General features: G+C 38.2%; 1 long non-coding RNA gene across 2 annotated transcripts; it reads right to left on the reverse strand.

Annotated features, from left to right (window-relative positions):
* Nucleotides 1-938: 938 nt before the first annotated feature.
* On the reverse strand, nt 939-15,772 carry LOC108449306. 2 transcript variants are annotated; one of them, XR_001865465.1, is made up of 4 exons: nt 15,683-15,772; nt 13,263-13,448; nt 12,516-12,646; nt 939-4,415 (listed from the first exon to the last, which is right to left on the reverse strand). It is a non-coding gene; the product is annotated as an uncharacterized LOC108449306 (long non-coding RNA). The 2 variants fall into 2 exon arrangements; XR_001865464.1 differs by having other exon boundaries at nt 939-12,646.
* Between the last annotated feature and the right edge of the window lie 6 nt (nt 15,773-15,778).

Consider the following 15,778-nt stretch of genomic DNA (forward strand, 5'->3'; position numbering starts at 1 on the left):
AAAATAACAAGCACCCACAAAACCGTAAGTGTCCAGATAAGATTTATAGCTCTAATAGAGCTCTTTTTAAGCTCTAATGAGCTCAGTCGCTTAAAATCCTAACTGCATTCAATATCATGCACCCAAAGGTGTTTTTTTTCCTTGCCCTTTGAAAGTAAATTGATGAAATTCTGGCTTTGGGCTAATCCAGAGCACTTCCATCAACAGTATTCTACATGATCTCCCTGTAAAACATGAATGTTAAAAATAACCAGGTAAGTTTGAACACTGGGAATTAATAATGAAATTTACACCTGGATTTTATTTCTGAAATTTACAACTGGATTTTTTTTTTTTTTAAGAATAGTGATTTGCTAATAGCTTGCATTGTTTTTCTAATCTAAAACAATTAAACCCAAAGAAACGAGAATAATGGCTACAGCCAGTTTACGAAAGCATTTAAGAATCTTGTGATACATAAAGGCACCTGATGGAAATATCAGTTTATGTTTTTCACTTATGCTGCTACTTCAAGCAATCCCATTTATGTCACTTGTACTACGCTGCCTGGATGCCTTAAGGAATTCTCTTCCAGGAGCAAGTCTCTTTAAAATTCCAACTATTAAAACTGTAACAATAGGTCTGTTTACTTGATTGAAAAATGCAAAGGTGACATTTATTGAAATATCACATGAATTTTCTTTGCTCTTCCCAGAAAAAAAAAAATTAAAAAAAGTTCAGGTGAAAAACAAATACAATACAATTTGAATTACTTATCTGGCTTTAATTTTACAAAAAGTGTATCAGTGTGCATCTGGCATTACATTGGCATGTATTAAATTTTTTTTCTATCCAAAAGCTACTTTTTTTTGTTTATTTATATCTTATTTTCATGTCTGAGTAAAATTCAAACATTGCTATATAAAGCTGCTATTAATTAACAGTACTGAAAGACAAAGACTGTTTTCCTTTTTTAAAGTAATTTCTTTATTCAACAAATTAAAGCATACATTTGCTGGAGAGCAGTGTTTCCTTCTGCTAATTTTACATGATTAACTTCAAGTAATTTATTTGTTTTTCTGTAACTAACTCCATGAGCTCAGTGCCATGCAGCAGACATATTTATTGAGCCGTGCAAAGGTTGCAGCCAAAAGAGATTTGCTATGTGCAAAGTCCAGGTATCTGGCGTCTTAGCAATTAAAGGTAAGTGGTATTTCTTGCTGCTTCTTTATAATCTGAATGAGTTCAGGTAGAACAGCTTCTTTATAACTTCTCTGATAAGGACTGGGGTAAACAGGAGGTACAGGCAGTCACTGGTTTCAGGCTTGAGTTCGTTCACTCATGGACACCAGTTTTAACCTACATGCGCAATACTGATAAACGGCAGTAGAGTCAGCACTATTGATAAGGCTCGCACTCCCTGCACAAATATTTCACGGGCCTTGCAGCTGAGAAAAACCACAAAGCTATTTGTCAAAGTTATTTTCAGCTAAAAACCTACTATGCAGCACTTGCAGCATACCTGAGCCTACCCTGCCTGAGCACCTCCACATCCATATAAGAGAGAGGAAGTACCAGGAGATAGTCCTGGGAGTGTTTTCAATAAAATTGGATCTGAACCATTATATCCAGGACAGTTCCATTGTCTACTATGAAACAGACATCACAACTACTTATCTCACCTCATTCTCCACTGGATGATAAAACAAAGAAGGGGGTGGGTGGGGAAATCCCAGTGGGAATGATAAACTCTAGCCAGAAAAGTGAGATAAACAAGTGAGCAAGTACACAGTCATCAACAGGTATCAGGTATATGTCAGCTGTTTAAATGCACTCCTGACTAAGTACGGAAAAGAACTCATGTTCCACTCCCAGATAATGGTCACCAGGAAACAGTACAAATTTATTAAAATCCCATTATTATGGTGCCCATTTCTCAGTTGTCAGAGCTGCCACTGTGATGGCTGGTAATTAACTGCAAGACCACCATACTCTATACAAACTGGTGCTCAAGTCTTTCTACTTCCAAAGAACAGGTTCCCTTTAATTTCTTGTGACAGCTGGTGACACAGTGGTGGCTCTGCCCAGTCCTGTTTTATGGCTCAGATACATGCTGATGTGTAAGACCATGACAGACCTAACTGCGTTTCAGTCTTGTTTCTTTCCCAGTGACAATTTCTTAGCATTACACACAGGTAGGTTCAGTGCATGTTCATTCCTTTCATCTCAGGTGGGAAGGAAATAAAAAGAGAGTAACAACACCTTGGCTACACTCTTCCAAAAGGTCAGGCAACTGGAAAAGGCCAAAAGAAAATTATCTCCTCTTCCAGAATCCATTCCTATGGCAGTCAGTTACTTATCATGACTACATAGACCTGGCAGTTAAGAGCATTTAATCCCTGAAGGATTTAGGATTTTAGTAGATACACTATAAATAAGCTACACTGGATATTTTGGTTAAAAAGCACCAACACGAATGACAATGCTGTTAGCAATATTGGAGTTACTGCTATTTAAGGTTAGAAGGTATTTTCAAGTCTGAACTGTATCCCTGTGTTCTGGCAGGAAATGTTTTAAAAATGGTTTCAGAGTACAGAGATATTTCTGCAGCATTATAGGGATTTAAAAGCATCCAATTGACACAGCTGAAGAATTTTTTCAAAAGCTGCATCTTTTGAATCTGGACCACCCAAAATACATGTCTTTCTTATATTTGATATCAACTTAGATCAAACGTTATGTAAATTTGTGCCATTACCTTACATATCCTTTAAAATTTGAGGGATTCTGTGCTATTTATGCAGCTGAATCTTTAGTTTTCCTATTTTTTTACACAGAAAGTAAATTAGTTTAACAATTATGGCTATATTATGTATCTTTTGTCTTCATTTGTGGTAGTAACAATAATCCAAACTTTGTACAGGAAAGTTCATAAATTATGGGGGGTAAGCACTGAAAGGTTGATCCCCTTTACTAGTTTGATCATAGAACTGCACAGGAAATTAGGCTGGCAGAGAACTCAGGATGCCATCTGGTCTCAAAACACAGGTGAATTCAAAGTCAGATCAGGCTCCTTAGGGCCACATCCAGATGACTTTTGAATAATCTCTAAGGATGGAGATTTCACAATCTCTGGGAAACCTGGGCTTCCATATGATCACGCTCCCAATGAACTTTCTTTTCTGCATGCAAGTGGAATTTCCCTTGCTGCACTTTATCTCTCTCGGTCTTCCACTGTTCAACCCTTGGGAATGTGCAGCTCCACTTTCTCAAAGATGGATCCAAGGTAGTTGGAGGCAGCAACAAGACCACTCTAGAGTTTTCTTTTTCTAAGGCTGGACAAATGCAGCTGTCCCACGTCACATGTCACATACTCCACAGTCCCAACCCCGTTTCCAGACTCTCTTCAGTTTGTCAGTTCCTCTCTTCTCCTTCAGAGCCTCAGGACTGGACAGCGTATCTCAGATTTAGTTTGAAGAATGCTCCATAAAAAGGAATAATAACTTCCCTAGATCTGATGTTGTGATTAAATTCAGTTATTTTCATTAGTCTGACTCCTGGAATTAATATAGACCAAGAAATCTAGTATTTGTAGAATAAATTGTGTGAACAAAGAGTGCCCACATATATAAGGTCAGGGTCATGATATCGATGTGTAAATTTTATAGGGTAACATATAAGGTTTTAGCTCCATAATACCCAATTGTAACAAAAGAGAAATATTGTAATTAATTGAAATTCTTTAGCAGACATGGACCAGCACTCTGTGTAAGCAAAGCAAAAAACTATCATCAAATTAAAGTAATGATAAAAGACAGTGTCTATATGCCTGGACCAGAAAAGAAAAAGTTAAGTCAGTGGTTAAAAAGGCCCAGAAGGTAATGAATGCAATTAACAGCATTGAGTGGTAATAATGTACAATCATTAGCAGCACAGCAATCTTCAAGACAAATCCAGGATTTTAAATTTCTAGATATGCACAATTTCTAGTATGACTTAGCAAATGGTTACAGCGTGTTTACCACATTCAAGGGACAATCTCTCAAGTTTTAAGGTGCTGTTTTGCAGATTGAGCTATCTTCATTTGTTCTGCTTTACCATTGGATCAGTTATACTGCTTATCTTCAGTGATTTACTTCCTGCAGTTACCATGACTGTGACTTATTTCATTGACTCCAAGGAAAGCTTGATGTCAGAAGTCACATGGATTAGCACCATTACTCTTTAGTCTATTTTGTGTAGTCCTGTTGGTGAAGATTGCCTGCAAAAGTTTGTGGTTTTTTCCCTTGAAAATTACCAATACATCTTTACCATTCATTTGTTTGCAAGGACCCTTTTCTCAAGCCACTGTTTTACTGGTTTTTAGAACACTCTTGAAATGTGGCCTCAGTCCATCTGGGCAAACACACTTAAGTGGCATACATCAGCACCATCTCCTATGAGGGAAGAATAAAATGATCAAATAAATTTGTACTTCACAAGCAGCTATGAATTTCTTATACAGTAAGACTTTCCTAGAGCAGGCATACTTAAGAGATGCCCATTATCAAGTCTTCCTCAATTCTGAAGTATCTGGAAACAAAGACATAGAAATTGGATCTGCTCATCCCAAAATTATTTTAGTTTGATAGAAAATGACAGGCACTGCTTTACATGGTGCTAAGTATCACTTGCTTTTAGTGCTATAGGATTTTTTTTCTATTTAGGGGGAAATAAAGGTTTCGAGACACAATTTCAAGTCAGTTCATGAAGGTGGAAGCCTTGTGAGATGAACTTAGAGAACCATTGGTATCACAGTGCTGACCTACTCCTTATTGAGCAATTAAGTGAGATTGAAAACAAATTTATCAGAACTAGGCTGTCTCCAGCTCTGTGATTTCAATGGCATCTATGTGAATGTTCTTATTTTAAGGCAAATAATTTGATAAATAAATGTTGAGTTTGATGCGGCACCGGTAAAGAGACCAAACATTAGTCTGCTTAACAAGAACTGAAAAAAGATATCATAAAGACAGGTGGGCATGTAAAGTGCAAAATAGGCAGGATTTATTTGCTTAAGGGCGAAATCTGGAAAGTCTGTGCAACCTCAAAACCCATTAAGATGTGAAGTTTTATGCGGCTTCAAAACCCATATGAGTGTATTACCTACATTATGGTTATTTCGGCCCAAAAATTTCTGTGTCTCACTTTAAGCATCAAAGCCAAGGACAAAGCCAGATCAGGACAGAGTTCTGAAAGAGTCTCAGAAGTTCATAGCTATTAATTACTATTCATTGAAAATTAAAGCTGGAACAAAAATCCTATTACAGATATTTTTTTAGCACAAAATATCTCCAGTCTTTTGAAGTTCCTGGAAAGTTTCTAGATTTTAAAGAAAAATTATTTTTATACTTGTGTTTGATTCTCAGATTTAATACATTAATTAATTTAATATATTACTTGCTCCCAAATTGCTCCAATTTATGTTTTGTTTTGTTTCTTTTTCTGGGGGGTGGGGAAGTCCCCAAAGTGCCAAGACTGTTGAGAAAAACATACATCTTCAGAAGAATATTTCTCACTGAAACAACCTGGTTCCAATTTTTTTTTCTTTTCTCACATTTTTTTTGAATACTGAAAGGAACTGGTACATAGCTTGACTTTCAGCTTAGCTATTTTTTGAGAATTCATAGCAGCTTTTCTCTGTGTCTGTTGACACTGCAACTGAAGGTGTGACTGTGGGGGAGAATGGTCTAAGGAAGCACAAAATACATTACTAGAAGATGATGTCAGAGTAGAGGAGGAACTGAAGCATGTGTGTAAGGTGTCCCATGCAGCAGCACAATCCATAGTGAAGACTGTGCAATCACGTCTTTCCTGTTTACCCATGGCAGCCAGCTCAAAGCTACTGTGCTTATAAACTTTCTTATATTCAATATATATTTATATTCTGATTTTTATTTTGCTGGATATGTGCTCCTAGCAGCATATAGTTATTCGATAATGCTGTATTTTGTCAATTACTTATTTTTCTGCCTTACTTAACTATTTTTTTATGGAAGATTCCTCCTGATAACACCTTTGGGGGTTTTGCACATTGTGCAGTTCTTTCAGCGGAGGAGGGCGGAGATGGACACACATGGAGAATGATAAGAATTAGGTAAAGCAAACACTGCAGGGCTCAGATCAACAGATAATGCTCAATTTCAGACCACACTGACCTGTTCAGCTGAAAGATCACCCTGACACAGGCCACATGAAAGAAAACGATTCACTTCCATGAACTGCTATGACCATTTGAATGAATGCAACCCTCAAGCTCCTCCTACCTTTTCCAGTTCCATTATCCCATGGAACAAAGAAAATGGCAAGGAGAATGAGTAATTCCTACTTTCAATAATCCTCCTTTTACATTAGGGAAGTAACAATGTAGTCTGTCCGATGAAATATGTAGAAAAATCACTATGTACCATTTCCAGTGGAAGTGAAGGCAGGTTTTTAGAGTTTCACAATAGCATTATTTATAATTATCAGGATTATTGTACTGATTAAGATACACATATAAGATTCTCATTTAATATATTTGTAATCCATGTTCTTAAAGTATGCATAAGAGCACTGCACTACTCTAGGCATTCGCAGGGACAGAAAATGACCCAGCAGGCGTCAACAATAATTTGAAGTAGCTAGACCTGAAAATCTCCACTTGTAATAAACACAGACCTGCTTTTCCTACACAGATTAAGTACTATTAATTTGTGTGGTAATTTACTAATACATTGATCAAGAGGACAATACAATGTAGTTTCTATTAACTGAAAGCTCTTAATAAAGCTGATGATATATTGCAATCAAACACAGGAGAGGACAACTTCCTTCTCACAAACCTCACCTAAAATCCAGACAGAAAAGGTATATGAAAATTTTCTCTCTGATGGAGGTAGGTTTTGTAATGGTGTAATGGTAGGTTTTGTAATATAAAGTGTGAATTCCCTTTAATTATTAAATAATTGAAATGATAAATTTAATTTGACTTTGTTTGCTGTGTTTTAAACAAAATAGAATTTAATTGTTCCATACATGCAACTATCAAGCAGAGTAAAGATATTTTATTTCAAACCAAAAAACCATTTGTATCTGAACATTTCAAGAAAAACAGCAGAAGGAAAAAAAAACCCATCAAACCAAACAAATTTCATATGAAGCCTGTCAAGTAAGAACTGAGTCATGTGTAAGACAGCTGGTGAAAGCAACAGACTGGATTTGATAGATCAGGAGGTTCCTTTCCATGCCATGCCTTTAATTTCAGAAGCATACATTACCAGTACTTTATTTTCTTCATAGAGGAAGAATGAAAAAGCTGTATAGAGTATAGATACAGTTTTTAGATGAGGTTTCTTTTACTGAGTTCATATTTACCTCCACATGCTATAGATACAGCAGTAGCAATCTTAGCAGATCATCGTTTACTACTCAAGACCATACTGGGTATATTAAATACTGGTCTCAGCACATGAAGTATTTCCAGCTGATAGATATGTTCAGCAGCATGTGGGAATTTTGTGCACACAGGGGTTGTACATGTGCATAACTTTACTTGGAACTGTACTCATTTTGAAGATGAGTGGCTGCCTCAGTACTTGGAATCTGTTCTTAACCTACAAGTGGAACACTTCATTAACAACACCCAGTAATTCCTTACAGCTTTTCAGTTTAGAACATTCCCTGTTACTGTATAAAGAAATATCTATATATATATCTATATATATATATAAGTATTTTGATAAGAATTTATATGGAAATCCATGGGGTAATATTTGGAACCATATTTGTTCAGCCTTTTTTAGGCAATCCTTGCAGCATATCTATGTAGAACATAAAGGGGCTTGGTTTTGCACTGAGGCAGTTGAGCTGGTAACAGAAACTTGCGTACAAGGTCTGAATGTGTTTTACAAGGCTTAGAATGCAAAGAAAAGTAAAGTATTTGAAGCAGAAATCTCCACCTGCCCAGAAGCACTACTTTACATGACGGGGAAGGGAATACTTAAGAGTAGACTGAATGCCGGGAAAAGAGCTTAGCACAAAGCCTGGATCAGGAGGTGCAACTTACATAATCTTTTGGATGTGGCCAAGCCCTGGGTCAAGAGGGAGTGAGTTTCCAAAGAAAAATCATGCTACTGAATACATTCTATCTTTCAACTGTGGCACGAACTTCTTTGGAGTGTTGATCCTACAAACAAATTCACAGCTGAAAATTTCAATAAATTGCTGACAGGCACATGGATGCCCTTCTGTAAGTCTAACTGGGCAAGCAGATACCCAAAGTGAAAATTTTTTTGCTCTGGGGACTTGAGAATCAAAACCAATCTGCAGCACAAACAATGAAGAGCCAGATAGACACAGAAAATCTGTCTGCTTTTTACTATCCATGCAGTATTAGTAACACATGTAATACTTTTCTTGTTGTTTAAATATATGGAGTTAAATCCTTGCCCCAATGAATTCAGTGGGAGTTTTGCCATGGACTTCAATAAGGACAAAATTTTCTCCCAGGGCTGGTGTGATTTTCAGCCTGTCTTTTTCCCTTTAATACATGTGATGACAAAATCCTGTACTTCATTTCCAAGGATGGATCAGCACCCCACAGTAATTAAAATTTCTGTACTATATCATATTTATCCAGTATATTGTCTGAAAGACCATAGTGGAGAAACATTTTTTGCTTTATTCTGTATAAATAGCTAAAATTTACCAGAAAAAACAACCAACCAACCAACCAACCAACCAGTTTTAAGGTATTTTAACTTAAAATCTACTTATAAACTAACCTCTAAATGGATGAAAATATGTATGCAGATATCTAAGTACACAGCACACTGCCTATCTGGAGGTAGGATTTGATTGTTCATTAAAAAGAGAACTAGTGCTAAAGTCCACACACACACATATGTGAACATCTCATGTGCTAATATAAAAGAGCAGGCTGTGCTGGAAGTATGAAAAACAAGTGTATGTTGTCATGACCATTGATGAGATCTGCTGGGAAAAGGGAACCTCAATCCATTCCATTCCTATCAGTCAATGCCAGTGCCAACAAGAGATGCCAAGAGGCTGGAGAGGGATCACAGGTCAGCAGAAGAGCAGCTGAAGAGCAGCACAAAGGAATTCCTGCCACTCCAGCCAGTAAATCTGCTTCACCAGGGGCTCAGTTTAAAGGCTTCTATGAAAATGCACATAGGACTGGGAATAAACAGGAGGAGTTAGAGATATACACACAACTGCAGGCCTGTGATCTCGTCGGCATCATGGAGACATGGTGGGATGGCTCCTGAGACTGGAGCGCTGGAATGGAAGGATACAGGCTCTTTATGAAGGACAGGCAGGGGATGTGAGGAGGGACTCTCACCCCCTATGCCACCCCCTATGCCAGTGACCAGTTGGAGTGCACAGAGCTCAGTCAGGAGCCTCAGATGAGGAGCCAGCCAAGAACTCGGGGGTCAGGATTAAAGGGAAGGCAGGGACAGGTGACATTGTAGTGGGGGTCTGCTACAGGCCACCTGACCAGGAAGAGTGAGGGAATAAGGTACCCTACAGACAGAAGCAGCTTCACATTCACAAACCTTGGTCCTCATGGAGGACTTCAGGCACTGAAATATTTATTGCAAGGACAACCAGCAGGGCTTAAGCAATCCAGAAGGTTCCTGAAATTCATTGATAATAACTTTCTTCTCCATGTCACAGAGGAGCCAACAAGGAGAGGTGCTGTGCTAGACCTCACTCTCACCAACAAGGAGAGACTGGTGAGGAATGTGAAGCTCAAGGGCAGCAGAGCTGCAGTGACCAAGAAACGGTGGAATTCAAGCCTCTTAGAGCAGTGAAGAGAGTGCTCACCGAACTCAGTACCCTGGATTTTAGGAGAGCAGACTTTGGCCTCTTCAGGGATCTGATCCACTCTCATCAGACCCCACCTGGAGTCCTGCATTTAGTTCTGGTGCCTTCAACATAAGAAGGATGTGGAACTGTTGGAGTGAGACCAGATGAGGCCACAAAGATGATCACAGGGATGGAGAATCTCTGCTAAGGAGACAGGCTGGGAGAATTGAGGTTATTCACTTTGGAGAAGAGAAAGCACTGGGGAAACCTTATTGTAGCCTTCCAGTACTTGAACATGGCCTATGAGAATGAGGAGGACAAACTTTTCAGCAGGGCTTGTTGTGACAGAACAAGGGTTAACAGCTTTAAACTGAAAGACAGAAAGTTTAGATTAGATATAAAGAAGAAACTAATTACTATGAGGGTGGTGAGGCACTGGAACAGGTTGCCCAGATAAGTTGTGGATGCCCTACCCCTGTAAACAATCAAGGTCATAATGGACAGGCCTCTGAGCAACCTGATCTAGCTGAAGATGTCCCTATTCATTGCAAGGGGGTTGGACTAGTTGACCTCTAAAGGTCCCTTCCAACCCAAACTCTGCTATGATTCTGTGATATTTAAGGTCTCTTCTAACACAAACCATTCCATGATACTATTGTTTGCACTATGATTTCAGATTTCACACTAACGGCCAATGAAAAAATCAGAAAAGAGTTTTAGAGAACTCATTGTGTTTGTAAACAGAGACAAGATGTAAAATATTTAACAAGTTGGATATAATGATTAACATTGCAGTCTAACATTGTAAGGCTTTTGACAAAAAGCAAATACTGGACTAGCTTAAACCATGGACATCAGCTTATAAAAGATTCTGACCCCTGCTACAGTAGGAAATGGAGATGTTCAACACTCCTAAACAGAAAGGCCTTTAGACCTGCACTATGAGATGGAAAAACTTTAGATACCAGAACCTTTTTCTTTTTTGATGTATGTTTTTATGTTTAAATGAAAACTGCATAGAGATTCCAGGTAAGACTACATTCCTTACACACTATGTGTCCAGTGCAAAGATGCATAGACAGTGTCCTGGGCAAAAAAATATTCTTTTCTTGAGAGGGTGGGAAGTTTGATTTTTACTTGAACGTCTAAAATTCGCAAATGGATTTAATAAGATTTTAAGGGAGTATGAATTAAGACTCTCAAGTGCTGTCAGATCTGCATAATCAAAAATGTGTAGCTACACAGACACCCACAGTTCATTAAAGTCTGCAAGAGGCTGTGGCTTTTTCTTCATATATAGCTTGTAGGGTTGGGGCCAGAACTTATTTAACTGATATGAACCATAGAAAGGAATCATGTTAAAAACCAGTAAGATTGTTCAGTTTGTCTCTTCAGAGACAACTAGATGATTTAACAGGCTTTGTTTCCATCTCTCAGCTCCTACTAAACAACCAAACTTTTGGATCTATAGATATTCAGAAATATAGTATTTGCTATACAAAATGGAACCATATGGATTTAAAAAACTGAAATTACTACAGTTCTACTCTGAAGATGGTAGTGCTTTTCCTGTATGGTCATTCTATTGCTCTATTAGCCCTACGCCTGCACTGCCAAGCTGAAGAAATGGGAATTTACCCATGGAGTGCCTAACTCTAAGCTTTCCTCTGAGGTGCTTTTATATTAGTTTTAGTTTAGAACAGGAAGTGAATCTCCTTACCATACCACCCCAAGACACCTGCTTTGGTCAGCACTGCTATTCTGCAGCACACCAATTCTTTGGAATGAAATGATCTCAAATGCTAGCAGACATCCAGGCCATGCGACTACACTAGAGCTAGTCTTAAATAATCCTCCCTCCCTTCAAACCTGTTGACTTCAATATTGGGTCACCAGCACCACTCATTTAACTTTGCAGATCTGCTCTGATTGTGCCACAGGAATTGTTGATGTAGAGGAGTCTCTCTTCCTGCACAGCAGGTACAGGTACCAGGGAAAACTGTAGTGGAGGGTTTTCTTAAGCACACCTCTGCACTGTGGGGCGAAATGATGCTTTAGGCTACAGAGTGATGTGAAATTACCCCACAGCCCCATCCATACAAATTGCATAGCAGAGAAACTCAATCTCATCACTAATATGGGTCTGTATCTCCACAGCTGTACTGGTGTGGTGTAATCTGTACGGCAAAACTCATCTATTTTGGGAGGCACCTACTAACAGAAATTCTACCTTTTGCTTTGTCCCACTATTTAACAACTCTCAGTTTGTTCTCTTATCTGTAAAATGGACAAATCTTCTGACACAAAGGGCAAACCTCTCCGCTCTGACACCTACTGTCACTGAAACATGCAATGTGTATTTTAAGAAGCAACAATAACTAGTGGAAGGTATCCCTGCCCATGACAGGATGGTGATGATTAAGTTCCCTTCCAACCCAAACCATTCTATGATTCAGTTATCTGCTACTGAAAGTATTTTGTAAAAGCTGTTTCTACCCTCTGATTTCTTATATGTAAGCTGCTGAATTACTGACCAATTCCATATAAGTGATGATATTAACATAGTTTAAAAGATGTGGAGGTGGTAAAATTGACCTGTGATTTAATAAACTATCTGAAATGAAATTTTGACTGTGTATTGAATAAACAGGTGCTGTAAATAGACTGAAAATATTTCAAGAGGTTACCTGGAAACACTGAAAGTAGCTTCAGACCGTGTGATAAATGTGATAACCTTTCTGGTGAAACTGTCCAGCACATGCACCCTCATACTTCATGGTGGAACACGCTGAATTGATCACTCCTGTGCTCCTTCCTTCTGTGGAACAAACACAAGTGTATTTCCAAGCATCCCGCTGAACTTGTGGCTGTTCCTGCCACCTCGTGGCAATCGCCCAGCTTAACAGAAACACAAACTAAGAACACATCAAGGATACACATTCAAACACAAAGTAGGAAAACGGGCACAAACTTTTGTTTTGAGATGACTGTTTTAAGTCCACTTGTTTTATCAAGTTTGTTGAATACTACAAAAAAACAGCGAAACTTTCAGACTTCAGGAGAAAAAAAGTATTATATGGATCTTGTTATATGAATGTTTCAGAAGAGACCCTGATTTTCCCAGGAAAACATAATAGAATGATATGATTATTTTTAAATCCCCAATTTCTAATTGTAAATGCCATTGTTTAAACAAGTAACCTGGGGTGATCTGGATAAAATGATTCACTTACTGTGAGATTTATCTTAGGCAGAGGTGCCTTCACTCTTCATTTTGAGAACCCCGAAATGTCCTGTATTTCCACTGTCACCACTCACTCAGCCCTCCATGTTACCTACATCTTCCCTTTCACAGCTATTTACTTAAAAGACAAACATAAATGCTATGACAAGGAATGCTGCAGTACCTTTTAGAAAAGCAAATAATGACATACCATAAAAAATGTTTCTGGTAATCAGAAATCACCGATGTATTTGTAGGTTTGCACAAGAATCAAGCTGAGAGGGATGGAACTAAGGCACGGAGTATTTCCTCTTGTCACACACTTCAGCACGTCATGAACTAACTCAATCCCACAGGAGACAGTTTCAAAGTACTTTGTTATGACAGACTGCCCTTCCTAAGAATGAAAAATAAGTTATCTATTTTAGAAACAGTTTTATGATATTAATATTCAGAAACAATCTTAGCAAAACTAAGGACAGATCCCAGAATAGCTGTTGGGCTTAAAAGCAGGATATGTGTTGTTTAATTCATCCTTCCCCATGTGGAATGAAAGCAGTTATGACCATTACATAATTCTTTGTGAAGGTCAGGCGCTGCAAATGGGATTCATTCCAGTCAGCACAAAGAACCAGCTCCATGAATGTTCAGCTATTTAGTCACCCCAGAAGGAATCATTAAGGAGAAGACTAAGACTTAAACCCTTCTCTATTTCTACACTGGGGAGATACTCTCATCCTTTTGCAGTCTGTGCCTCTTGCCTTCTTATGAGATACATGGTTATCTGATTTTGGGTATTTCCCCCCCCACAAGGAATTCAATAAGACTCACTTTCGAAACAAAACTCAAACAGAAGAGAAGATGCTGATAATTCCTGTCCTTCTTTTATATGGTATCCTAGAGATTGCAACCTTTCCCTGTCATTTTTCTACTGCTCAAATCAAAGCAAATACATATTTACCACCTGCCAAGAACAACTTAAGAACTCTGCAGCACCACTCTACTTGTGTTTAGACTGGGTGATGAATTTCTATATTATCCAAAACCCACCCTTTGGGTACTATTTTTCAGTATGCTGCTCAGTTTTTACAATAAAGGATAACTTTGCCTTATGCTCCCCCCCCACCCCCCCTCAAAACTGGTTTTTGTAGTTGTTCGAAGTTAGCTAGACCTGTGATTAGACATTATCTAAATTCATCAAGGTGCTCACTCACACAGCACCGTGTTCTACCTCCTGGCAGGCAGCTGGCAGCAGAGCTTCATTTATGATATTTTGAAGAAAACTTTTACTTTCTTTACAGTACACTTCATCCTCTCATAAGCACAGAGACTTTTTTAATTTTAGGTTTTCATTAAGTATTTTAAAGCATATAAAGAGTCACAGCAGAATTTTCCTGGTAAGACATTTCCGAGTGGACACAGACATATTCTGGAATAGGTCTTGTTCAGTAGTTTGATATAGACAAAGAACAACCTGAGGTTCACTTTGGGGTTTTGTATTAGTCAAGATTTGTTAAGAAAGTAAAGCCTCACATGATAAAATTATTTTTCAACTGTATTTTATTTTTGTCAATGAAATAGAAAAATGACTTACTAGAGTTTGTTAACCTTCCACACTGGATAAAAGAGAAAAAATATTTAATGAGTTCCTCACAATAGTGATGGAAGGAAACATTGGTAACAACAATACAAAATTTGTAAGGTTCAAGAAAGTGGAAAAGATGAAAACTCAGAGCTAGCTGTATTATTTTCATAGTACACAACACTGGGAAAACTGACACCAAGCAAAACTACAAAGATAAACTCGACGTTTTATCCAGAAACATGAAATTGAAGTTCTATCAGTGATAGACCTGTATAGCCTTTATTCTGAGAAGCTCTTACAAATACTTGACCCCGATAAATATGATGGTTTACCTGCAAAATCAAATTAAGAACTCCTGTAAATTTCAGGGCTAATCCAAGTAGCTACAATACCACTTTAAACATACATTATACAATATCATACAATAAATACAATACTTTAATATGATAGCCGCATTTGAAGATTACTACATCTCTAAGTATTGCAAACCCAGCTTTTCTCTCTCTTAACTTTGCAAAGTGTAACTATGGTGCAGCAATCCTGACATTTTGGGGAAAACAAAGGGCAAAAATTGAAGATAAACCCTTAGAAATTATTATACACAGCTCAACATCTAGAGTGCAATCAGTTACAGACATACCATGTTACATGAGTATACTTCATATGTAGTTTTCTTGATACTTCAGCTTATACTCTGTAAAAAAACCCCTAACAAAATAGAAAAGCAACACCGCCTTCAACCCCCTAGGAAAAAAAAAAACCAAACGAAAACCTGACGTACATACAAAAACAAGTGGGGCAGCACTTAGAACCCTGTTAGGATGAGGATGTTCTAGGCTTTTCTCAGCCTAGAGAATTTCTTTGTGCTAACGGGAAAGAATAAGAGCTCTCGAGCCGTCTTTAGGCAGCTCCAGGAACTTCTGCGACCCACGGGCCCTTTTTTCCAAAGCTCACGTGACATCTTAAACATACGACACCTGCAACATGCAAACGCGAAGGGGGGGGAACAAACAAGCAAGCACGCGAACAAACAAATAAATTACAACCTAGAAAGAAAGCGAACCAGACCGCAGTGCCCCGCGGGAAGGCGAGACCGGGACTCGAACCAGCGCTCCCACAGCTTCAGCCCGGACCCTCCTAAG

Source organism: Corvus brachyrhynchos, unplaced genomic scaffold, assembly GCF_000691975.1.
Source record: "Corvus brachyrhynchos isolate BGI_N302 unplaced genomic scaffold, ASM69197v1 scaffold116, whole genome shotgun sequence".
NCBI classification, from domain to species: Eukaryota; Metazoa; Chordata; class Aves; order Passeriformes; family Corvidae; genus Corvus; species Corvus brachyrhynchos.